Source organism: Lissotriton helveticus, chromosome 3_1, assembly GCF_964261635.1.
Source record: "Lissotriton helveticus chromosome 3_1, aLisHel1.1, whole genome shotgun sequence".
Classification (NCBI taxonomy): domain Eukaryota; kingdom Metazoa; phylum Chordata; class Amphibia; order Caudata; family Salamandridae; genus Lissotriton; species Lissotriton helveticus.
In genome coordinates this window covers 1,466,712,766-1,466,740,079 of record NC_136061.1, presented here as the reverse complement: position 1 = coordinate 1,466,740,079, position 27,314 = coordinate 1,466,712,766, and the positions used below count along the sequence as shown (strand labels likewise).

Genomic DNA, 27,314 nt, shown 5'->3' with positions numbered 1-27,314 from the left:
ATTTGGCTTTGTAGCTCTTCAGTAGTTCCACCAGTGGTTTGGGTCCCAGTTTTCTGGCAAAGCTTACAAGAGTAGTTGTTGTTCTGATTAATGCCAGTTTTTTGCTGAAACAGCTTTTGTCATGTGTCATTATGGCTAAACAAAATGCCTAAATATGAAAAACTGTTGGTTGGGGCTAATGGAATTCCCTCCACAAATATATCCTTACGTTTCTGGATCCCATGACCGCATCTCATTATAAAAGTTTTTGAGATGTTAATTTTAAGATCCAAATCCTTCATGAAGTTGCAAAAATTAGTTAGGGTCTTTTGTGGGCCAGTCTGGGTGCAAGGCATAATCACAGCATCTGCACCCACCTGGTGAAACACTCAAGACTTTCCAAGTGTACTCGCTTGTCGAACTGAACTGCATCTACCATGATGCCTAGGGGCGACTCTGCTGGGAGGTGAAGCAGTGTGCTCCCACATCAGTTTCTTACATAATCACAGCATCGTCCGCATATAACAATCCTGGGATGGGACGATTACCTATTGGTGGGAAGTCTTGAGGGTTCTTAGTTCATTATACAATGTATTAGCCACCTTAGGGATGCAATCAGAAGGAATATTATTATAAAAGTTGACCAGTATCATGGAATAGGAGGCAGTCAGTACCAAAATTAGCAATTGATAATAAGGGGATTCAAGGTGGGACTCGATATTGATGAGGTTTACCTTGTTCGATACATATGTACAGAGTCCACCTTTAGATCTACCATGGGAAACCCATATAGCTTGTGTGTTAAAAGTTCTGTATCCATTTATATAGATTACGTCCTTCAGCCAAGTCTCCTGTAGACAAATAATGTAATAATTTAATATATATTCAGACCACTGGAGATTGCCAATCTTGGTTCGTTGTCCTGACATTTTCCTCGATATGAGACTACATCCAGTTTTTGCATCAATAGAGGAGGCACTATCTACCCCCGTGACAAGAGTTTTTCTAGGGTCATAACTGCTCTGCTGCCTTATTTCAGACTGTTCATTAGGGGATGCTTCAGGTGACTTCTGAGCCTTAGGAGCTGATCCAGTAACATGAAACACGTCCCCTGAACTATATACAGTTAACTCATCCAAGGATCCACTCAGTACTGTAGTACAAGGGGGAGTTCTCTGGTCTTGCTTAGGCAACTTGCGTTTTTTTGTACTCAGTGAACATTTTTGTGGTATTCTCAACCATTCATATTTTTTTACTTCAGCATTATAATGTTTACAAAACCTACAAATGTTTTAATAAAAATATCCTGAAACTGATTAAGTACAGATTTTCCTAGGCCAACACACCATCAGCCATTTGTCCTTAACCACACAGCCTCTGGAGATACAATAATGTTTAACTTATTCTTACAAAAAGGGGTAGCTATGTAGGCTTGTGATTTTGGTATTTTTTACCTCATTTCCAAATGATTCTTGAAGAAAATGATTATCAGTGTAAACATTTTATCATATTTTTTATGTAGAACCCAAATCTAAGTTGCAATTAAGATAACACACACATATTGTATCTATGTATTTGGAAGTTTGCATTATTATTTAGCGCTTAAAGCTTTGTAATTCTTTCCCTGCTGGCAACATTGGCAGCCAGAGGCCCAACAGCTTTGATCAGGTCATGTCACAAATGCCAGCGGTGTTTTAAAGAATACACTGTACTTCCCTAAGTAGCAAGTGGAGTGCCTTATGACCTGAGGGGCCCATCTTCTACCACTGTAAAAAGAATCATTCTGACTTGCCTATCTCCATGGTTTTCATTGTAAAATGCAAAAGTGGTTTACCATTGCTTTCTTCTGCACAGTGTAAACTGTTTCTGCTGTTACTGAATGGATCATTCGCTTGCATCACCAACCTATAACACTGCCATCCAAAATAGGTCATAGCTTTTGTATGGGAGCTCTCCTAGGACTTCTCTGCCATGGGTGACCTTGACAAGATTCATACTCCTGCCAGAATAGTTCCAAGCATCATGGATGAATACAAGATCCTTTGCCCCTTCACTGGACCATATCATGAGGAACTTGAATTGGGAGACGGTGCAGCTAATTAGGACATTTAAAAGCAGATAAAAAAGATCCTTGAATCATCAGGAAAGGCATTGAAGGGACTTTAATTGGGCATAATCCTATGAATGATGGACCTATATCAATCAAATTCCAAGTGATGGATTTCAAAATGACGTCATCCGTGTTTATGTCCCAACAACTGTAACAGATGAAGGAGAACTAGATACGGTTTGCAATCAAGATCAAGCTGATGTAGATAGCACACAACTACGATGTGCTCCTGGTGGTTGGAGACTAGAATGCCTAATTAGAATATCTAAAAAAAAGGTAGCATATTTGAAGTGCAAACCCTGGAAGCACAAATTATGCAAGAGAGCGACATTTCAGTAATTACCATTCCAAAGAGCTCATTAATGTCAACACATGGTTTAAGCAATCAAAGCAACAGCTACACACATGGACATTACCAAATGGCACACATAGCCCTGAAAATAACTATATTTTCAGTGCCAGAATATGGAAAAGTTCAATTCTAGAGGCAAAGTTGTTCCAATAAGCAGACAGTGGAACAGATAATCAACTTCCTCAGTTGAAAAATTCAGGTCTAGTTGAAAAAGAATAGCAAGGTCTATTTGCCTTCAAGATAACATTTGGAAAATATACCTGTCACATTTAAGCAAAATATTTTAAAAGAAATTGAAATTATACACTCAATTGATAGGGTGCCAGACAAATTATAGACAGCAATCAAGGAAGAATCCTGAAGAGGCTACAGAAGATGAAAAGATAAAATGTAACTTAATTGGATATCAGAACAGACAGTAGACCATGGAAAAGGAGAGAAGCCATATTTAAGAATTGAGTTGACAATTTCATAGGGCAACTATGTGAGAGAAGTGCAGCTATTACAGTAATATTGGCAACAATATTGAAGATGTAAACAAATATGGCAAATCAAAGACTGGTTTTCAAAATATTTGTGAAATTAAAAAAAAGATACAACCAAGAAATACTATGGATAGATGACAGCAGCTACTACAAAAATCAATCTGCGATAGAATACAATTAACCTCTACATTAGGAATATCAAAACTAGAGATAAGCCTGATGACATTAGCTTCTAAGAAGAATCTTTAATAATGGAAGAAGAAGACAGATCAGCCCTAATGTCACTGCAAGAAGGAAAGACATGGAATTGATGGCACTGCACCAGAAATATCAGAGGCAATCGAGGAAAATTCTGTCAGGATGCTTAGCAAAGTGTGCCAATGGATTTCAAAATAACAACACAATAGTCAACAGATTAGAAAGATTACTTTAGATTCTAATACCAAAGAAAGATGACCTCAAAGACTGTGGACACCATTGTATAATTTCTTCAATTTTACATGACAGTAAGATAAGTTTAGTATAGCTCAACAAAGACTATAGCTTTGTATGGAAATAGAACGACCAGATGTGCAATCTCAGTTCAGGGAATGCTGGTGAACAAAAGGCATCATTAATAATGCCCAAGAGTAATTGTAAAAGCCAAGGAATAGCAATAGCAAACCAACATGTTCTTTATTGACTATAACAAGGCCTTTGATTGTGTCTAGGACGTCAAGTTATGAACATCCTCAGTAAAATGAATATTTCAGAACACCTAATTGGTCTCATTCCTAGCATGTATACTGGACAGCTTGAAACAGACTGGTTCCACATTGAGAAAGTAGTTAAACAAGGCTGCATTTTTTAACCTTACCTATTGAGCATTTATGCAGAGAGCATAATGAGAGAAGCAAGTCCAGAAGTGATCATGTACTTAAAATTGGTGAAAGAAATAGGAACCTTGTATATACTGATGACACAACTTCCAAAGTTAAGAATACCTGAGAACCCTCATAATGAAAATCAGAGCATTCTGTTTACCGAAATATGTATGAGGAAATTAACTATAGCTGTTTAGGATTTTCTGAAGCATGTAGAGAAATATTTTATTAGAAAACAGTTTTTCATGCTTCGACATTGTTCTAGCATAGTAATACATATTGAAAGTCCGCATTTTTTAAAATATTGGGCAGATATATTCTTCTCATAAAGGAGAAAACAGGGTAGAAATATCCCGAGATTTTAAGTCCAGCTCTATAGTCAAATAGACACATTCATGATCAATAAAATCGTCATCCCAGATAATAAATAAACCACTGAAAAGAGAACATACAAACATAGCAATAAATAAGGATTGCATGATTTTCTTATAGCCTAGGAAGTGGTTTAAATGCCTTATTACTGGAATGGCATTGCACTTGCTAGATGACAAGCTGCCTTTTCTTTTATAACAGTAGTATCAGGAAATTCCAACGAAAGGAAGAAATAACAGCCCAGGACATCATCACATAAAAGACCAAGAGTCATGTATGCAGAATTTAGGAATTTCAATTTACTAATTGAGATTCTTTGCAAATTGCAATTAGGAAATCGTAATTTCGAACTGTTAGACCCGGGATCCATGGTTGGCTGAGGTAGGTACATTAAGCCAAGTAGGGACCACTTTCCAACGTCAGGGAAAAGATAGCCCTGCTCACCCTCTCTGTAGCTTGGCACGAGCAGCCAGGCTTATATTCAAGCCAAATGTGTAGAGTATTCGCAACCATGCTCACAAAAATCCAATGATGACACCACCAATAGACTCCACCTGCATTTTTTAAAGCAGGTATATACTTTATGTAAAAAGATATATGATAACACCACACAATATAAAACCAACATATGAGGTTGTGAAATATTTCTCCTGGCCGGTTGTTAGACCAGCCAGCCCTTGTAACTTCTGGCCCTGTCAATGAGCACTTCTAAACATTTTCCTGTGCTCCTAATATCATGTCATACAATTCGTAATGCTAGAATCAGGCACTTTTGTAATGTAAAAATACTGTAATGCGTAACGCAGCATTCAGACACTCTGCAATGAAAAGAAAGCAATGCGTAACGCAACAATCAGGCCCTTTGCAAGATAAAATAATGCAATGCATATTACAACCACCAGATATGTCGTTCTGCAAAAATAAGGCAATGCGTATACACTAATCAGGTAGTTTGTTATGCAGAAACAAGGCAATGCGCCATACGACAATCAGGTACTTTGCTATGCAGATAAAATGTAATGCATCATACACTAATCAGATAGTTTGTTATTCAGGAATAATGCAATGCGTAATACTCTAATCAGGTACTCCTTTATGCAGGTATGGAATACTACGTAGAACACTCAGACCCCGATCACCGGGCCTTAGGAGGTCTCTCCTCCTCTCCTTCTGACTTGCAGTCCGCCTCTCACAGTTGCCCCCCAACACAGTACAATGTTATCCCAAAGTGCAGCTTCGCACTCCAGCCCCTGTACCGCCACTTCCTTGGCAATACAGACCGCGACATGAGCCGAAGTAGAGGCTCACGCTGCCAACACAAGAGAGAGGCCAAGAGCGTTTCCCTCTGAGCTTGCTCCCCTCCCCTGGAGTCGATACAAGTTACCTGAGGGGCGCAAACTCACTTTCCTCTCTTCGTTCAGTGGCTGGGCCTCAAGCGCAGCTTTGTGAAATGGCAACGGCGGCTCGGGCCGGCAACTCAGCTCCTCCGCGACTGATGGTCCATGACACTTCAGTTACGAAGACCTCAGGCTGCCACAAAGCACACGCAGAGAGTGTCGCTGAGTCTTCCTTCACTCCGGGTAAACGATCACTGGGCACTCCACACACAGGTCTCAGGCTGTATGAAGATCATGCGCACAGCATCACTGAGACTCACTTTACTCCAGTGCACACGATAACAAGGCAAATCCTCGTGAAGGTCTCCTGGTGCACAACGCACCCGCACACAGTGTCGATGAGACTCACTTGGATGCCGGTGCACACGATAATAAGTCTAATCCTCACTAAGGTCTCACGATGCACAATGAACCCGCACAAAGCGGCCATGAAACTCACTTGGATTCCTGTGCACATGATCAATTGACAATCCTCACAAAGGGGTCAGGATGCACAAAGCACACGCACACTGCGTCACTGATCCTTGCTTGGACTCCAGGCACCCCCAATCACAGGCCAATCCTCCTGAAGGTCTCAGGTTGCACAAAGCACGCGCACACAGCGTCACTGAGACTCACTTGGACTCCAGGTGCCTATGATCACAGGGCAGTTCTTACGAGGGTCTCAGGCTGCAACAAGCACACACACACAGTGCCACTGAGACTCTTCTGGAAACTTTGTGTTCCTGTGTTTACGAACAGGGTGCCAGCTCATCTCAGGCCCTAGGGTCTGCTTTCCTATGGTCACCCCAATTTTTGCTTTTTGCTTCACTGGTTTTCAACTTAATGTGGCTGTGGGCCTGCTAATCAGACCCACAGCCTGCTGTTCTCTCTCTAAAATCCATAACCATGTACTATAGGTACATCACCAATTTGGTACTGGACACCTTATCAGTCCCTGTATAGTGCACTATAGGTGCCCAGGGCATAGATGCATCCAAGGCCAATAGGGGCTGCAGCATATCTTTTGCCACCCCTGACTGGTCACTTAAATCGACACAACTGGATGATCACTTAGCTGGGGCAAGGTGGTGTACCCACCCCTTGCTTAGATATAGTATACCTATGTCTATACCTATATCTGGACACATATGCACCTATAAGTCACTCCTATGGCAGGCCTTTACAATCCTGGAGGCAGAGTGCTTGGTTTGATGTGAGATGGTGCTCTAGCATGAGCTGAGCCTGTCTGCAGTGTTCGGAACCATTTCCTTACTGCTGTTTCAGTGATACTGCCATACCATATACTCTTAAGTGCATTATAATCCTCGCGGTTAATGCTAACTTTGGTTTGGCTTTATCAAAACATGCCGTGTTTGGTGCCATACACTTTGGAATACTACCCCCTCGCCAGTTCTGGCGACCGGGGTAGCATTCCACCCTTCTAGAGGGAGAAGACATGATACTTTACTTAAAACGCGGTTAATCCTAACCAGAGCCTCAGCATCACAAAATGGATGCTGCTGACCCGACACAAGTCTGATCTCCTGATGCTGACCGAAAATTGGCAGGGGAGGCCTGGACAAAGGGTTTCCTGTCACAGGGAGGTGTTATACCACCCCAGACAGGAGATAGTGGATTGGAGCAGGGAGGGTTGAAAGAAACTATACACTGCCTGGGGCACACAAGGCTAGTGACCCAGACTCTGTCCCCTCTGCTTTCAGGTACTCTACATCTTCGATCCACCTTTGGATCCAACCGGATTCTTCTCTACTGGCCGCCTGCAGCATCTTCATCTCAAGGCTCCATAGATCTACACGACGAAACCCGACACACTTTGGCACCTATGCACCTGCTTCCTGTGGGTGAGGTAACGATCTAATACCGGTGCTCCTGTAGTGGTTTACACCTCTAGTGTCTAAGTCTAAAGTGTGGTAATTCTATTCCAGTCGGAAGACTCTTAAAACTGTAACTCGATAACTTTTACGCACCATTGACTTTGCATTGGTGCATGCGTGTGCTTTTAGCGCTGCACCCGAATCCCGCGGGCTACTCTCGTCCTAACTGCTGTTAGTCCAGTGTAGTCCCAGCGATTCCCAAGGCCCCAGGCTTTACCACAATTCAAAAGGTGATACTTATACCACTTTTTTGATATATGGTTTGAGTGGCCACCGGCCTCATCCATAATTGTGCAACTTTCGTATGTTATACTGTGCTTTTGTTTAAACGCTTGTGCTCCTATACTCATAAAGAGTACAGGGGATTATTCTAGTAATAAATACGTATTTTTTATAATATATAACTTGTGTGGTGTCCTTTCATTTGATAATACAGGATTGCATATGGTAAAACAGCTGGCTTCACATGCCCTCTTGAGTTAAGCCTTTAGGCTGCTTAGTCCATGCTACCATTAGGATAGCTTGTCTTTTAAGGTTGACTTACACCCACAACCATAAGGGATTGTTTGGACTGATACAAGGTGCCCCCAGAATTGGAGACATCATACATCAGGCCAACTTCTCACAATATGTTACTTCAGGACACAACACACAACAAAGTCCTTCAAGGTGGGAGGCACAGAACACAGCAAAGTCCCTTTAGACTTTCTTTGGTTGAAACAGCAAACTGCAGGCCAGCCCCGGATCACACAGCAAGGTTCATTTCTATCCTTCAGTCTATTCAGTTGTTTCTTCCTTGGCAAAGGTCCTCTTGACCACGAAGTATCTCTAGTCTTGTTCACACTTGATCAAGCCATTCTCCAAAGTTCATGGGCTTCAGCTCTCATAGTTATAACCCTCAATGGCTTTAAAGTCCTTGTGTTTTAGCGGGCACTGACCTCTGTTCAAACAGGTTGTGGGTGCCTCCCTGCCAGTGACACCTTTCTTCCTTTGATTAGTGGGGGTCTGGGTTCTCAATCACTCAGCAGGAGAAGAGCCAATTGTTTTATAGCAGCAACCCAGGCCTCTTCCCCTCTAGGGGTTTCTCTTCCCTCTACACTCCAGATGCAGGTCAGCCTGTTGCTGTCTCACCTCCTCCCCTGGGTCAAGACATTCCCTGTATCCTATTGCTTTCAAATCCATACAGTCAATCCACTGCCAGGCAGAGACACACAAAAATGTTAGAGCACAACAACTCAGCCACTTCTAAAAGAGTGGCTTCTGAACACACAATGCAAAAACCACCTACATAAAAAGATGTGTTATTACTTTGTGAGTTCAGACATACTAAACTTCACCTTTACATCTTAAGCTTTTTGGAAGATAGACTGGAGTTTTTTTACCCAATCTTCCTATTCTGTCCTATGAGAAAGATGGCCTTTCATCAGTGAAAAACAAAATGGAGATTATTTCACTGTCAGGACATGACACACACCTTAGTACATGTCCTACCTTTCACATGCACTGCACCCTGTCCAGGGGGTACCCTAGACCTACCATAGGGGTGTCTGATGTGCATAGAAAGGGAAGGCTAAGGTCTGGCAAAATTAATGCACTTTACAGAACAACATGGCAGTTTAAAAAACTGCACGCAGGGCCTGCAATGGCAGACTTGAGTTCCCTTTTTTAAGGCTACTTGTGTGGGTGGCACAAATACTGCTGCACGCCCACTACTAGCATTTGCATTACCAGCTCTGGCCCACATAGTGCACTTTACTAGGGACTCTATTAGTAAGGCAAACATACCAATCAGGGACAACCAGGGGCACCAATGGGTGACTCCTAGGGTCAGGGAGAACAGAGAGGCGAACTGACCAAATACCTGGCGACAGCCCCTCGGCTGTTCCGGGGTCAGGGTAGGCGAGAGGTTTACTCCATCCACTGACCCATCCTTCTCCTTGGCTAACAAGAGGTCAGCAAGAGCTTCACTCTCCTCTTCTGCCCCGTCATTGGTAGCCAAGAGCATGGTCACCTCAGACCTCTCAAAGTGTGGTTTGAGGCGGTTCACATGGAGGACCCTCAAAGGGTTCCTAGGAGACTGGAAGTCAACCAGGTAGGTCACTTCACTCCTGTGCTCCACCACCTCCTAAGGCCCAGTCGACTTGTCCTGGCGCACGCAAGGCTCCATTCTTCCTGGCTGACTTCCAGATCCGCCTGAGCGAGTTGCCTGAAACGCCTAGTTTGGTTCCTGAAAGCCAGCATGTAGCTATATACATCCTGGGTGGGTTTACCTGGAGCCTTCTCCCAGCCCTACTTTATCAAACTCAAGGGTCCTCTTACAGCGTGCCCATACAGGAGCTCAAAGGGGCTGAACCCTAGGGACATATGCGGCATCTCTCTGTAAGCAAACAGCCGGCATGGTAAAAGTATGTCCCACTTAAGCCTCATGGGTTCCTCAAGACCCATGATCATGCCTTTTAGGGTCCGGTTAAATCTCTCAACCAGACCATTACCCTGGGGGTGGTAAGGCGTGGTGAACTTGTAAGTTACACTGCACTCCTTCCACAGAGATTTCATATACTTAGATAGGAAATTAGTACCGCTGGCGAACACCACCTTCCTGGGGAACCCCAAGTGGGAGAAAATCCCCAATAGTGCCTGGCCCACCACGGGGGCTGCCTCCGTCTGGAGAAAGGATGGCGTCCGGGTACCGGGTAGCATGGTCCACCAAGGCCAGGATGAACCTGTTGACCATGGCTGTCTTGGGATCCAGCGGCCCGACAAGTAAATGCCTACCCTCTCAAAAGGGGTGCTGACCACCAGGAAAGGTTGAAGGGGAGCCCTGTGCTTCCTTCCATTCTTCCCACTTGCCTGACAAGTCTGACAGGTCCTGCAATGAGTATCAGAACTCTTGCGTATTTTAAGCCAGTAAAAGAGAGTGACAAGCCTCTCAAAGGTCTTGTCCTGCCCCACATGTCCTGCTAAAGATACATCATGAGCCAACTCCAGTAGGAAGGCTCTGAAGCGCCGGGGTGTCACGAGCACATGGGCTGAGCCAGGCTCAGCAACCTTAGGCTCAATGTTTAGGAGATCATTATCCCAGTAAATAAATTGTGATCCAGACTGATCACCTGCTGCCTGGTTTGTTGCCTGTTGCGCAAATCCACAAGAGAAGGGCACCTCTTTTGCTCCTCACAGAATTCCTGACTGGAGGGCCCGCCTTCCTGCTGCCATTCAGTCAGCTCAAGTAGGTCCCCCAGTTCAGCTACTTGTTCCCCTGTAGGTTCCAGGGCATCCTCCTACAAGGGTGCCTCCTCCTGGACCATGGGAACCGTGGGAGTCGGTTTCCCGCACCCCCTGCCTCTTTTCTTTACGGCAAGCACCTGGGCCACTGTTTCAGGCTCCAGGTCCTCTTGATTACCCGTACTGGCGGCCATAGACTGAGTGGTTACACAAGCCCACTCAGGCAGACCCAACATCTCCAAATGCGCCTTGCGCTCCACCTCCTTCCAGGGGGAACTCTCCAGGTCATTTCCCAGCAGACAGTCTACAGGCATGGACGGACTTACAACGACCTTCAAAGAAACTGAGACCCCCCCACTCAAAGGGAACCAGTGCCACCCCACAAAGGTGCCCTGAGGTGTCTGCTGCAACTACAGGGTGAAGCACATCAGGAATTATCTGCTCTTCAGACACCCACTGGTACCTGCCAGATATCAAACTACCTCCAGTGTCCCTCGGAGCCTCCACCCTCTGTCCATTAATGGTCACCCACTGCCTGTATTTCTTAGTATTCTCAGTCAGAGAGATTTCCTGGACCATCTCTTGATCTCCCAATGAGACCAGGGTCATAACTGCTTGCTCCTCCCCATTCCAAGGACTCAACTCCTCCCCCAACGCTACACTCACCAATCCCGGTGTTGGAGCACCAGTGGGTGCAGATGACTTCTTGGGGCATCTAGGGCAAATATGACCCACTTCTGTACAGAAGTAACATGTAGGAGGACCTTGGTTGTCCCGCTGGCCCTTAAGGAGCCAGGCCAGAACAACATGGTGAGCAAAACAATGGATTTCACCCACATCTCTTGACTGGTGGAGAATGTATTATTTATTCAGCTTTCCATCCATCATTTGTTTGTGTAGATGTTTAAGAGAGTGTCATTGCTTATGAAAGTGTGGGGCATATGTACATGAAAATGTTGGAGCGTGGAGCTGTGCCAAATTTGCCACTGGGATGGACCTTATTTACAACAATATGGCTCACACATGAGTTTTTTCTAGTACTGGTGCTAAAATTAGCCACCTAGCGCCAACGTAGGCACCCTTGCACCATAGTGCAAGGATGCCTGTGTTTCAGGGAATGATTGTTTATGTGCAGGAAGTTGCCCGTTCCTGCACACAAACAATCAATAATTTCGATGTGTTACTTCTATGTTTGCTGCATTCTGTAGCACACGTAGAAGTAGCAAATCATCATTATTAAATGACTGTTTATATGCTGGAAGGGACATCTTTCTGCACATATGCAATCATAAATGGCGTTTTGGTCTTTCTATGTGTGCTGCAGAATGCAGCACACATAGAAAAAGCAAAAATGAGGAGAAATTAAATTATTTCTCCCCGCTGCACCGTTCTAAGACCTACTATTAGATGGAGATAGTTTTTGTAGCTGTCTCAGATTTACACATCCTTGTAAATTTGGGTCAGCGTCAAAATGCAATGGGGTTGCGGTGGAAAGCCCAAAGCAGCACTCTTAGCATGCCCTTTTCACACAAAGTGCTGTGTGTAAAGGGGATGTATTTACAAGGCAGCGTCATGCCACTGAAAGTGGCTTAGCATCACTTTGTAAATACGGAGAAGGGCATAGCTCCACCAGAACATCACTAAATGTGACACTTTGATGGCGCTATCCATTGTCAATATACCTCTACATGTCTATATAAATGGTTAAATAGAGGTGTGCATGGCTTCCATGTGTGGTTGCATGTTAATTAGTGCTTTCTTTTGTGCGTCAATTTGGTCTGTACTAATATGTTTCTGTATGTATGGAAGTCTGTTTTGTATGTGGTTTGATGTGTTTGTTTCAGGTACTATGTAATTATGTTAGTGTTATGCTCTGTGTATAAGCATTAATATATTCTGTGTACGTTGTGCACATCATTATCTATGTCTTTGCAATCACATGTATGACATGTGTATGTTAGTCTGTATAAGTGAATTATAATGTTGCTTTGGTCTGTGCCACTTTGTATGTCGGTGTGTTGGTGTCTAGGTTACTGAGTTTACCTCTGCTTGTATGTAGTTCTGTTTATGGCTCTTTGTAATTCTGTTGGTGAGTGTGCAGATCACAATATGGTAGTGTAAATACATGGGTTTCGCTATATATATTTTTCTTAGATCTGTGTGAGTGTAGCCTGTTCAGTTGGATCTGTCTGCAGGTGTATGTATGTATGCTAGAGTGTAAATATGGTTTTGCTCACATGTTTGTGAATGAATGTGCATGGATGTATTAGAGTCTGTATGTGTGTTTGAAGGGTGGTTCTTTATTGAATGTTCTACTTTTTTAAATATCATGATTTTACTTGCATTCGCGAGCCTTCATTTGTCAACTGTTTGCGTTTCGCAATTTTCATTGTTCTTTCAGTGGCATCTCAAAGTTACAGGTCATCACTGAAGTCAGGATATCATCATAGTAAATTCTGTATTTTTCAATTTGTTACCTCCTTTTCCATACCTAAGGGTGCTCTCCAGCAGTCACATGTAGTCTGGTACCTCTCATACTACTCCTCCTTTGGTATGGAATTTGTTTTGTACCACTAAAATCACAATAATTGTTCAAACATTATGATTTGTAAGACAACAAAAAGAAATATTATTTTAGAACTCGCAATTTTAACTGTGTCCAAAAGTGTTAAGCATTTTAAGGTCACCTGACACCTTTTTGTAACCCTTATTTCTCATTATCTACTGGAAGGATGAACACAATACCATGCAAATCACACTTGCTTAATGAACTTCATCTTATTATCAAATATGCATAAATCCGTTCATTGGTTTTTGGTGTAGCGTTCGCAAATATTCCTATTAGAACTAAAATTGCGAAACCCATTTTGTACCTTTTTCAAACAAAATTATCCTATACAATAACGGCCACAACTGGTATATGTATGTACTTCTTCAAGAATGTTTTCTGTCTGTCGATTTGCTGCACTGAAAGCTAATGAAAATCAAAGTTTCCAATAATTATTGTTTACTGTCATTACCCGGTAAAATGTCAGGATTTATCTTTACAATTTCTTGTTCAGCACTGATTGGTGGTAGTTCAATTAATCAGGATTCTAGATGTTTTTTTTCACATTCTTTCCAGGACTACTGGACTGTAACAATGAGGGCGCCCCTCTTCCAGTCTGGAAGGCCCACTAAATGGTCAGGTTTTCTAAATCGCAGAATGGTTTATCATATTAATGATTCTTATATGTACATACATACTCAACTTTGTTAGAAATCTAACCAATGTGATTAATATTTTAAACCACTATTTATGCACTCTTAATGTCTAACTATCCATGGCTAGAACAAGCACATTTTTTGACTTTGTTACTTCCCCCTAGAAGAAAACACATTGAAAAATATAAAGTTGAAGCCCATACATATTACAGTGCAAAATGCATATATATTACAATTAGGATGCGAAATATTAGTCTGCATAAACGTAGGAAAATTAAAGTGCATTCATATTATGGACAAGTGGACTTTAGATCATAAGTAGGAGATTCGTGCTGTCTTGAAAATGGTTTAATCATGTAAAAGGTGAGAGGGAGATTTGTCTTTTAATAACTTGATTGTAAAAGTTGCTATGCACCGCACTTTAATATTTGTAGAGGGAGACTTGCGTTTTTAGTAAGTCGAGCTTAAACACCTGTTCAAACTGCTTTGCACCGCATTTTATCATTTATTATCTGTATATGGACTAGGCGCGATAGTTGCGCCTGTCCGAGATGAAGAAGTGGGAATGGTATGATTTCAGTGGTTAGTCAAGAAAAGCATTTAATTAATAATCATATGTACTGTGAATGATTTCTTGCTCTGCTATAATTCTGCTTAATAAAATATATATTTTTTTAAAATGGTCTTTAGTTCGCTGACATAATTAAACAACAGAGAAACATTAAAAGTCAGAGAAAGTAAAGACACAAGCTCCTTAATTAATAAGACCACGCATTAGATAAGGTGTCACCATCATTCATACTCACTCATAAATTCTAATATACTTACTGGCACATGCATCAACTTATTTAGGAAGTGCAAACGGTGCGAATCGGTAAATTCGGCCGTTTGCGCTTCCTAAATACGTTTTTGGGATGCATGAAACAGAGTTTCAAAATTCGCTATTTTTTGCATTTCCTAAAAATGCGAATGCATTTAAGGAATCGCATTTGTGCGATTCCTTAAATGCAATGCATAATTTTTTTTTAAATTGCGAATTTTGAAATAGGAAGTGCAAATTAACACGAGGTTGACCCTCGTGTTAATTTGCTTAAATCTTTAAAAAAGCAAAAAAATTCATTTTTTAAACTTTCATGTTACAGACACACATGTCCTTAGGACATGTGTGTGTGAAACATGCACTTTAAAATACATTTCAGGGGTGCAGGGGGGGTCCTTTGTACCCCCCTCTGCACCCTTGCAATGCATCAACAAATTGCGAGTGCAAAAAAAAAAAATGCAAAACGGCATTGATTCCTATGGGCCTCTAGGCCCATAGGAATCAATGTAATGCCATTCCTTAATTGCGATTCGCAATTAAGGAATCGCAATTTCCGAAAATTAAGAAATCCTAAAAACTTTTAGGATTTCTTGATGCATAGGATTTTGCAATTCCTAAATTGCGATTCCTTAATTTTCGCAATTTAGGAAGTGCAAAATCCTACAATGATGCATGTGCCCAATTGTCCCGAAAACTCATGGTCCATGTTTATATAAATCGAACCCCCAAAAAATCATGGACGGGTAATTTCCGTTTGTCACCCACACCATCCCAATCTCAAGCTTGAGTACTCACTTCAAAACAAATATAAGGTTCCCATCAGATGCAACCATAACCAAGTCGAACCCCTGCTCAACTAGTCAAACCATGAGGAGAGCCCACACAACGTTTACTCCTGGGTCTTGTGACAGCAAGAAGAAGGGGTGCATCATCCAATAATCCCTGCTGCTCGTTCATTAGTGAAAGAGTATTGACTTTTCAACTCTCCTTGTTGGTGTTGGAATCACAGTTCCTTCAGCCTGGCTAGTATACTCCAACCTGTCAATATAATCTCTCCTCATCACATACTGCTTGAGACTGTAATAATGACAACATCTATTGTGTAGACGAATGCAATTTACCCTGGGCAAGCTTCTAAGCCTAGAAACTCCCTACTGTCATTGATGCATGATCCATGCAATTCTACCCTAAGTAGGCGGGATTTAACCCTCAAGCTCAGCAGAGATCTTTTGACATTACAGGTCCTATCCTGGAATGTCGTAGGCCTACAGAATAAACTAAATGATCCTCCTTGGTGCAATTTTATAGACAAACATGATGTAAAATTGCTGCAGGAAAGTTGGTCCATAAAACCAATTTATAGAGCTGGTTATATATACTTTACCTATGAAGCAACTCCATCCAGAGCTAGACGCCCATAGGGCAGAATTTTTAAACTTGGGTTTAAATTTCTCTATATCTAACAATCAAACAATTGGCGACAGACAGCCCTGATATTAATTGCCCGACTGTGTAGGGGAGCAATAGATCGTTGGTTAGCCTGTTTAATATTTACAACTGTTCTGTACAAAAAGACAAGTTCTCCCCAAAGCTTTACCTACTTGATTATACTCTATATGGTCCTATAGTAAGACCTCTCTTTTTTCTAGTTCAGGATTTTAATGTAAAATATGAGAGACTAGATTGTATAGACACCCTTACTGACTTTGAGGAAGATGCAAGAGGTATCCAAAAATAGATGGGAACTAATGGTCAGCAGCTGCTATGCAGCTTGCATCTCTACCACCAACGCCTAGTGTATGTGCATATAACAGACACTCTAAGTCTTACACATTCTCTAAAGGGGGGTATAATAGTAGAATTATGTCATCTTGGATGTAGATCTATGGCCCACCATGAAAGCCTTTAGTGTAATACATAGAACAGATAGCAATCATGACTCATTTAAATTAACATTGCGGGGAGTACGTTTCCGTTTACTCCGCACATGTACCAAAATAGTCTGGGACAAACCTTACAATTTGGTGACTAAAAGTGTTACCCTAGCACAAATCTAAGAACTATTCGGTAATATATTAGGCCCTATAAGCGAACAAGACAGTAGCGACATCCCATTTATGTACGCCCACAACAAACTGTTCAAGACCTTAAAAACACTGTGTACAAAGAAGGTCTCACCACCCAAATTGACAACCTCAAGAGGAACACATGGTTCGTAAGCAATTGTCAAAAGGCAAATTGGCATTAATCATGACTAATAAATTGCTTGACATGAAGGGATCAGGTTGGCAAGATCCAGACATAAACAAATGTCCAATTCTAGGCCAAACTGGATCAACCTAAACTGGTCTTTTTGTTCTTGGAAGCCTTAAAAAGGAAAGATGCATTCGCAGTTTGGCAAAATATAGCCCCAGGTAGCCTTAGGTCCCATAGCCGCTTCATCACTACATTACAATATAGTGGGCTATGATGCCCAAAACACTCACCATATATGCCAGCTGCAGGGTCTGAATACGGTCTCTGTCCTGGTGCTCTCCTCCTTGGTGCTGCCTCGGGCAGAAAGGGAGGGACTTCCTTCCTTGTACAACCAAAATAAACCAATCCTGGAGCTACATCGCAGCTTCAGGATTGGTTGAAGCAGGCTCCCCCTGCGCTCCTTTTGAGGCCGGGGGCCTGCAGCTGCAATACATCTGCTCTTTCGCAGCCTTGGGATTGCAGGTTCTGAAGTGAGCAGGTCAGATTGGTCGGCTGTAGGCAGCCAGCCAATCTAATATACGTACTGGCAGGGGGCTGCATTAATAGTGAAATTGCACTATTCAGCCCCGCCCTCTGCCCTCGTGCTCTAACAGCATGAGAGTGGGACACATTAATAAAATGGCATTACCCCCAGGTCCCTCCTGACCTCGTCCCATTCCTGAAAATATGGAGATAACCATCTCCCTGACAGAAAAAAAGAAAAGGAGCATGCTGGGATACCTTACCTGCTCCCTCCCACTGGGAGTACATAAGCAGTACCAGCCCAGCATGCAGCCTGTTCTTTTTTCTGTCTCCGACAGAATGGATGTTCGTGTATGCTGTGATGTAATTTCCTTACCTGGATTCTTCTACCGGACGGCGCCCGCTCCTGCTGGGCTGGGGTGGCGTGCTGGTCCTTCTCTGCTTCCCCTGCCCAGCTGCCTGGCTTCGCGGGCAGGGGTGCTGCTTCCTGGTGGTCTGCCTCCCGGCCTGCCTGGCTTGCTGGGTCACGGGGCTTCTTCCTGGCTGCTTTCGGATTGCTGGCCCTTTGCGGCTGGTGTGCCGTCATCCCGCTGTTCTTCCGGGTCGCCTGGGCGCGTCTCCCCGAGCTTGGCCGGGTGGGAGACGCGCTGCTCCTGTGGCTTGCTGGCTTGGCGCTGGTTGGATCCTGGGGTCGGCGGTGTGTGGGGGCCTCGTTTCCTGGTGTTGCGGCCCCCGCTGCGGGTGAGTCCCGCTTTGCGGTGTTTTAAAGATTCTTTAGCTGTTTTCATATGGCTCCCTGACGAGGCTGCTGACTGGAGTGCTGGGGTTCCCGGTTCAAGTCTCTGTGACTCCGCATCTTGTGTGTCTGGGCAAATATCGTGGTCTCTCTGGGTGATTAGTTGTGCTCTAGGACATGCTGCAAGTCGAATGGGGCGTATCTTTTCATCTGGTTGCAGTGGGTCCTTGGGCACGGCTTGGGGCTGGCTTCTTCCTTGCTCGTGGCTATCCGTTTGATTTCCTGGGCTGGCCTTCCCTGCTTCTGCTACTGGAGTGCTATGTCCTGGTTCAGTGTTTATTCGTGCTTTATACTGTGCCTTCACGTTCTTGTTTGTGTCCTCATGCACCGGGCTGGTCATGCTTCTTTGGGCTGTGGGCCCGGGTGTGTGAGGGTGCCTTTTCTTGGCCGGGGTGCCGCTTTCCCTTGCTGGGGCACCTCCTGTTGGTCTGGCCTTCGCCCTCCCGGTGCTGTTTCCATGGATTTCTTCCGCAGCTGTGCGTGTGGTGTGGCCTTCTCTGCCCGGCGCTGATGTCCTGGTGGGCGCCTGGGCAGGTTTCTTGGGGGGCGTGGAGCTGTTGGGGCGCTCCTCCTGCCCTCCTGGTGAGTACTGCGTAGTGGTCCCTGTTTCTTTCTTTGATGTCCGCCTTTCCTGCTGTCTTTCCTTTGCAGGTTCCTCCTGGGCCGGGTCCTGGGCTCCCTGCCGGTGGCCGGTGTGGATCTTACTGTGGCCTCGGCGGGGCGGACTTCTCTGCCCGGCGCTGGTGTTCTGGTGGGCGCCTGGACAGTCTGTTGGGGGTGGGGGGGGTGCTGCTGTGGCCCTCTTCCTTCCTCCACGGTAAGTGCCGTATATCGGCGGTCCCTGTTTCTTTCCTGTTCACTGTCCTTGTGCGCTGTGTGGCGGTTGGGATGTGTGTGGACGGGTTGGCCTTGCTGGGCATGTTTCCGTCTTTGCCTGCTGCCGTCCGTGACGGTTGCTGGTGGGTGTAGTCCTCTGGGCGTCTCCCTGGCGGTTGTGTGGGGTGTGTGCTGTTTTCTTGCACTGTTTCCTCCGCTCGTGTCCGCATGTTGCTTGGTCTCCGGTGCTGCCTTGGCTCTTCTGTTGCTGCCTTGGTTTGCCTTCCCCGTGCCTCCTCTATTCTGGGGTATTTCTCCTGTGGTGGGGTCCTCCTGCTTCGTGGGGGTTGGCCTCCTCCTTTTGGCTCTCTCGGGTGTTCTCCTGCCCCTCTTTTTTGCTGCGGGGGGTCCCCTGTTGCTCGGGCCCCCCTGCTCTGCCCTTGTTGCGCCCCTGGTGGGTGCGCCTGTGCCCTTGGGAAGTGTGCGTTCCCTATCGCTTCCTGCCTGCTCCCTGGTTCCCTGTGTTTCCTTTTTGTGTTCTGGGGACGCTTCTGTTCTCCCCTGTGTGCCTTGGGCGTGCCTCTTTGGTTGGCTTGCCCTTGTGCCTTGGTTTGGGCTTTTTCTTCCTGTTCCCCTGGCCTGTGTCCTGTTTGGGGGTTCCGGTTGGGCCTTGCCGGGCTCCTGTTCTTTCGTTCTCCGGCTGCTGCGGTTCCCTGTGCTTTCTGTTCCGGGGTTCTTGCTGGCTTTCTTTTCTGTTTCCGTCCGGCCTCTCCCTCTGGTGCTTGCCGCTTGGATTGGGTCGTTTGCCGCTTGTGCTGTGCTCTGCGGCTGTGTTGCCCTATGGCTGTGGCTTCTGGTCCTACTGCTGCCTGGCCGTCCCTGGTGGGGTGTCTTCCTGCTGGGCCGTGGCTCGCTTTTTGCGGCCTTCTGTCCTTCGGTTCCTGGCGTTCCTGTGGGTTCGGTCCGGGTTCGTGCCTCTGGGTTTCCTGAGACTTGCTTCCTCTCTGGGTGCTTTGCTTGGGCCCTGCTCGGGCCTTCTGGCTTTCGGCGGGTTTCCTGTGTCCTCCCCTTGTTTCCTTGTTGGGGGGGGGGGCTGTTGGGCCCTTTCTCTGTCCTGGGGGCGCCTTGTCGCTGGGTCTTTGGCTCTGCCTTCGGTGGACGCTTGTTCTTCGTGGGCCTGGCCCTGGGCCACTCCCTGTCTGCCGTTCCTGGCTGTGCTGTGCCCTTTCCCTGCTGGTGGGTTTTGGGTGTCGGTCTCCCCGGCTGTGTGGCCTCTCTGTACTTTCCTTTCGCCCCTTGGTTCCTGCCCTTCTGTTGGTTTGTGCAGGGTGTGTGCCTGTCTGGGTGCCGGCCCTGCCTGCCTGCCTGCCTGCCTTTTTCGCTTTTGGGCGCTTTTTGCTCCTTTCTGGTGCTTTTGCTTGCCCCGTGCTCGGGGTGTATGCCTTCTGGTAGTGTCTCCCCCTGGTTTCCGGGGGGGGGGGGGGGGGGTGGTGGTTGGGTTTGTTGTGCCCTTCCTCTGTGCTGGTGGGTCTTGGCCTTTTTGGTGGTGTTGGCTCGGGTTTCTTCTTGCCTGCTGCCCTGTTTCCCCTCTTGTGCCCTGTCCTGTTGGCGATGCCTTTTCGCTGCCTTGGTGGGTTTGGGTGTCTGCCTCCCCTGGTGTGTGGCCGGGTTTTTGCTTCCCGCCTCTCTCGCTCTGCCTTGGGTTGCGGTTGGCTTTGCTTCCGTTTTGGGGCTTTGGGGGGCCTGGCGTTGGCCCTGTGCCCCCGTGCCGGCTGTTTTCGGCCTGTGCCCTTTGCTCTCTCGTTGGTTCTGGGGAGTCCCTTCCAGCTCGCTTGTTGAGTGGTGCTCCTTGGGCTTCTTTGGGCTCCTGTCCTTTGCTTTCGGTGCCGGAGTTTTTTTCCCGTGTGCTCGGGTAGCCGTGGCTCTACCTTTGTTGGTTTTGCCTTTCCGGTCACTGTTTTGGCGTCCTGTTCGCTTTGCGTTTGGGTGCCGGGTGAGCCTCTTGGCTTGCTTCTGTTGGGCTTTGTGCTGTGGGGCCCTTCTTTGCTTTGGGTCTTTGTTTTTTGGTCCCTGCTGGGTTCCTTTCCTGGCTGCTCCTTCTTTTGGGCTTTGTCATGGTCCTGGGTTGGTCTTCGGTCCTTTCTGGGTCCGCTCCCTTCGGTTGGCTGTGGCGCTGGGTCCCTTTTGTGGGCTCTGGGCTTCCTTCCTCTGGTTCTCCTTTCTCTGGGAGGTCTGGCTGTGGTTGGCTGTTGTGCCTTTCCTGTGCCCCTTCCAGGTTGGGGGTTCCTTTTTGCCTCCCCCTCTGGGTCCGGGTGGCACGGTGTTGTGTGCCTCCTGGCTGGCTGTCCTGCCTGTTCTCCGGTGGGTTTCTTGGGGTTGGGCTGTGGGCCTTGTTGTTGGCCTTCTGCCTTTGGGGTTTCGCCTTCGGTGGTTCCGTGGTATGTCCCTTTTTCCTCCTGGGGGTCGGTTCCTCCTGTCCGGTTCTGGGGTTTTGGTTTCCCTAGTTCCGTGTGGGCCTTTTGTTGTCTTTCTTGGCTGCGCCCTCGTTTTTGCCCCGGTCTTGGTCGTTTTTGGGGCGCCGGGTTTTTTCTCCCGGTTGGTTGTTCTTTTGGGTGCAGCTGCTCTGCGGCGTCTCTGCGGGGGTTGGCCTTTGGTTGGTCCTGCCCTGTGGCCGGGTTCCTCTGTGGTTCCCTGTTGCTGCCCTTGTTTCGGTTCTGCTGGGGGCTTCCCCTGCTGGGTTGGGGTTGTCCCTCTGCTTTGTTCCTTTCTGTTCCTTCGGCTCGTCCGCCCTGTGCGGGTTGTTCTTTTCTGCCCTTGTCCTCTGGGCTGGTTTGGCCTGTTGGTCCCTGGTTGTTTGGCGGCCTGGGTCCGGGGGCTTCGCCCTTGGGGGTTTCTCGATGGTCGTTTGCCCTTTCCTGGCTCCGTTCTCTGTTGTGGCGCGTGCGCTTCTCCTGCTCTTCGTTTGGTCGTGGTGGGGGGGCCTGGGTTTTAGCTCCTCTGCCTGCTCCCTTGGGTGCTTGTCTCTGCTTCTGTGCCTCCCTTCTGCGTGGCGGTCCCCTTCTGGCCTTTGGGGTCTTGGTTCGGGCCTGTGGGGTGCTGTTTTTTGGTCTGGTGCCCTTGTTGTTGGTGGGGTTCCGGAAGGCCGGGTTCTCTGCTTTGGTATTCTCCATATTTTCAGGAATGGGACAAGGTCAGGAGGGACCTGGGGGTAATGTCCTATTACTTACCAGTAATCTTCATTACTCCTGGTCCCGTTGACCTTGTCCCATTCCTTAGTTCCCTCCCTTGCGGCTGGCCTTCCTGTTGTTGGCTTGGTATTTTCAGGCTGCATGCTGGGCTGGTACTGCTTATGTACTCCCAGTGGGAGGGAGCTGGTAAGGTATCCCAGCATGCTCCTTTTCTTTTTTTCTGTCAGGGAGATGGTTATCTCCATATTTTCAGGAATGGGACGAGGTCAACGGGACCAGGAGTAATGAAGATTACCGGTAAGTAATAGGACATTTATCAACATTCATTAATGTGTGTGCCTGCTGCACTCTCAGCAGGAGGGGCAACGCTACTCCGCCATAATAGAGGAGCCGCCACTGGTATAATAAGTAAATATACTTAAACACTGGAATTGATCTGGTTCTCCTGTACCCACGTAGCCCCCACCCCCTCCCCCCCCACACGCACACACACACACACACACATTAAAAAAGTTATTTATTTGAGTGGAGACTATTGTGTCATTTTATGACGAATTTTGCAGCATGTTTAAACCATCGTCAATGTTTCTAGCCATTTTACAATTATGAACTTATTGCTATATCCTGAGCCCCAGAAGTTACTAAATTCACAATTATTGATTTCATATGTCATTCATCTAGATTTTTCGGTGTGATGCAAGTATGCATCAGTGACTTCACAGGAAAGCACAAAATAAAAACCTGGACATTTGATTGGATCTAGCTTGACTCTTGACTTACCAAGGGAAACCATAACCTACATGTTACATTGATTACTCTTTCATAAACCATTACCATATTGCTAACGTGTTTTCCAAGAATGGAAAGCCTGCTCATTTCGTAAACACAACAGTCTCACTTATTTGCCGCGCTTAGTTACAAGTTGAAATAACATTTGTCAATATTTGAATTAAATTAATCACAGAGAAAACATAATACCAAGAAATACTTATTTTTGCCTGACTGTCAAACCCAAAGCATCCGACATATCAAGCTGTGCACAAATAATTTACATTTGAATGAGTAACGTGTCTTTTTTGATTTGATTAAAAGCACACAAGATCCTAATTTCCATGAGCTTTCATTTCGGAGTAAAACGTGCGCTGCAGCCACGTCACATCATCATTTGGATAGAAAATATTTTGGACCATATTATCAAGAACAGGCGATACAATTATCGCCGCTTTATCGGCAGGAAACTGCCGCTAAAACAGCGATAATGGCCTTGATAATATGTCCTTGTGAGTTCCCATACCATCCCAGGTTCTGGTGTTAACCTGGGCTGCTAAGGGAATTCACAAGGGCATATTATCAAGCCCAGTATCGCCGCTTTAGCGGCAGTTTCCTGCCGATAAAGCAGCGATAATTTTATCGCCTGTTCTTGATAATATGCTCCTTTGATCCTTCCATGTCTCAAACATCCTTTTGGAGAACATGTTGGTTGGTTGTCAGCAAATCCCACATTTCCAGCCTATTGGTTGTTGAGAATGGACGCTCTAAAACAGAGGGGTATACTTACAATGGGATTGCGCCACCGGAACGTCACTTTTTATGACGTTCCTGTGACGCAGTGTCCTGCACCATATTTACAAAGTGGCATTAAGGCACTTTTCATGTCTTGAGAGGCCACCCCCGCGGCTAGGGGAGGGGGGCCTTTAGTGGGATTCTGTGCCTGGCAGGAGAGTTTCGATTCTCCAGGCTACTACTGGAGAGTTTCGATTCTCCAGGCGAATGTCATGGGGAGGGTCTCTCAGTAATGTGAGATGCCAGGTGGGCGTCTGAGAGCCCTCCCCCCAAAAGGTATTAAAATCACAGTGCCCCAGGGAGTAGCCCTCTTTGTCTCTTGCCTTCAGCACAGGGAGGCTAGCCGGAGCAACAGTTGCCAAGCGGTGAAGGGACAGGCCCGGCGGCCAGGGTGCAGTCAGAAGGTGAGAGGCCTTAGCGTAGCGAACAAAGCGGCTGTTTTTTGGGCCGGGAGACTCGGGTTCGAGCCTTGGCGTAGGCATCATTTCAAGGGGATACTGGTATTATCAAAAAAAAATCAAAAAAAATTTGTGGTTTCATTTACAGTGTATGCTGGTTTTATCAATATTGTTTTCGTAAATATGGAGCTATATGGGCATGGCAGGGGGGCAGCGACAGTGCGGACACGGGGGGCGCAGCTCGTTGTGGGGAGAGGAGAGATTGATGGCGGACCGCGTGGCATGCAGAGAGAGGCTTCGACATAGCCAGAATTTACCTGAATGGTATCAGAGCCCTTCATGTGTCCGAGTGCTTCACAATTGGCACTGCTGGGGATGCGCGGCCGGTAGCACGGAGTGGCCCTGCCCTCGATTTCATATGGCGCCGAATTCCCAAAGGTGTCAGAGCGCTTCATAATAGGCACAGCTGGGGAGCGCGGTCCGGGCACAGAGGGGGGCGCTGTCTTCCTTTTTTATATAGCGCAGACTTTACTCAAAGGTGTCAGAGCGCTTCACAATAGGCACAGTAATGATTCATGAGGGGAAAATTGAAAGAGGACAAAATATTGGAAAAGAAAACATTGAGTTCCATGAGCCAAAAGTGACAATATTAACAATTACAGCATAATGCCACTAGTGGGTCAAAATGGAATTTAATTAATAAAAAGGCGCATTTGGACTACAAATTGGTTTAATAACAGTTGGGGGCCTAATGGGGGCATAAGCTAAGGAAGGAGCGCGACAATGGTGGATATGCTGGCATGCAAATAGGGGATTGATGGGCATGGCAGGTGACGTCATTGTCTGGGGGGAGCGCGATACCCCTGGGGTACTTACCTGTGGATGGGGGGGCACTAGGGCGGTAAGTAACTCTGGTGCCCGGGTAAAAGGGGCGTGGCAGGCACGGGGAAAAGAGGCACGCAGGTGCAAGGCCTGTTGAAGGGGCATGGAAGTATTGACCAGTTAATAATTTTGCCTTCTTTTTCTTAGTAGACGGGATGCCGCCCAAAAGGACACGGGGGGGCAAGGAGGCCCCAGCAACAACAGAGGAATTCCGCTCGTTGGCGGCATTGTGGGAGGTTGCAAAGAAAGGAGGTATCGATTGGGCCCTGAAGACTCTATCCCAGGATGCAGGAACAAGCGGGCAGCAGGAGCCTCCCTTGCCAAAACGCATACGGCGGACGCCTATTCGCTTTAAAGACACGCATCAGGGGAAGACCAAGCGGGTCTCGGAACCGCGAGCGACCCTTCCAGGTGAGGCAATGGCAGTGGGCCAGCCCCTGGTGGTCACGGACAATATGCGGGTGAATGATGTGGGCACGCAAACAGGCTCAGAAGAAGGCGGGTTGTCCCTTATGGGGGGGCATACACAGAGTGCGGTGATGACAACAGGGCCAACCGGGGAGGCTGGTAGCCAGGCACATACGGGGGTACATGGGGAGGGGAGAGCCGCGTCTGGTACCACATCGCGGACTCCGGTGGAAACAATACAGGCCCCTGTGGTGGCGACACAAGGTGGTGGGGTGGCTCAGGTGTGGGTCCAGTCAGGGGGATTATTGCAATCGCCGATGGTGGTGGCTACCAGGGCTCAGGGCCCAGTGAGTAACTCAGGGGCCGCGGGGGCGGGGCTAGTTACGATGACACCACCGCCCCCCCCGGCGACGGTGGCATCGGTGCACGCTCCTCTACTACATAGCCCGGTGTTATACGGTTCAACTTCATTGGCAGTGTCACCGTCAGCAAGTATAACTTGGCATGTGCCTGCAGATACAAGGGAGAAGATCTTTAAAGGGGAATATGTGGATGTCTTTGATTTGATTAATGCGGGTGTGGTCCCGGGGAAGTCCAGGTCGGGTAAAGATGGGGAACTGAAACAAAAAAAGGTTTGGGTGGAATGGTCGTTGAAGAACTGGGTGACTGGGTTTGCTATTTACGCAGCAATTATGGTCGAGCGGTTCCCTTCATTGGCGGCTCAGTTGATAAGCTACATGTCATTGATTCATGGGGCAGCTTCGGAATTTCAGGGGACGTCCTGATTGCAATATGACACAAAGTTCAGGCAGATGAAAGCAGTGAGGCCTGAAGTAGCATGGGACCAGCGGGAGATTAATATATGGCATGGAGAATTTTATTCGGCGGTGCCAGTTAGCAAACCGACGCATTCCTTTCGGGGAGACAGGGGAGCCGGGGACAAGAAGCAAGCATGTTGGCAATTCAACAAGAATGAATGTAATAGAGGAGCAGCATGTAAGTTCAAGCACATTTGCTCCGTCTGTGGGATGCTCGGGCACCCAGAGATTAAGTGTTTCAAGAAAGGGGGAAAGCCCAAGGAACACCGCCCTCCCACAGCTACCGCTCAACCAAAACCTCGCCCTGCCCAATAAAGATCAGACCTTGCCCACTCCCATACACCTGCCAGTATTAGCACACCTGCTCGTCAGATATGAAAGGGGGGCAGAAGCACAATTTTTGTATGAAGGTTTTAAAACTGGTTTTCACATCCCGTCTGCCGCAGTGCCAAGTGCAGCTCCCCCTCGCAACCAATTGTCAGTGATAAGGAACCCAGAAGCGACTTGGGAAAAAATTGAAAAGGAGATAGCGTTGGGGAGGGTGGCGGGTCCTTTCCAGACATTGCCAAGGCAGGACCTGGTCTGTTCACCATTGGGGCTGGTGCAAAAGAAGGAAGTGGGGAAATATCGTCTCATACACAACTTGTTGAGTCCATCGGGCAAGTCAGTCAACGAGGGGCTGGATCCAGATTTGTGTACGGTTCGCTACACCACTTTTGACACTGCGATTAAGAAACTGCAGAGATTGGGAGGGGGGCACTGATGGCTAAAGCTGATATTGAGTCAGCCTTTCGCCTCTTGCCGGTGCATCCAGATGACACTAGATTGCTAGGCTTCACATTTGATGGCAATTTCTTTGTGGATTTATGTATGCCTATGGGTTGTTCAATTGCATGTGCAATATTCGAAACATTCAGTCGTTTTTTGGAATGGACAGTGAGGGAAGCAGTGGGCACGCAAGAGATCGTGCATTACTTGGATGATTTCCTTTTTATGGGGCCGGCAGGCTCGTCAGATTGTCACGAGGCGTTGGTGGGTTTTCAGCG

The 27,314-nt window shown here is 46.7% G+C and overlaps 1 protein-coding gene across 1 annotated transcript in view; it reads right to left on the bottom strand.

Moving 5' to 3' along the window:
* The window catches only part of LOC144824267 (contactin-associated protein-like 5), a 1,441,011-nt gene that overhangs the window by 1,200,129 nt on the left and 213,568 nt on the right, over positions 1 to 27,314 (bottom strand). The window lies entirely within an intron of this gene.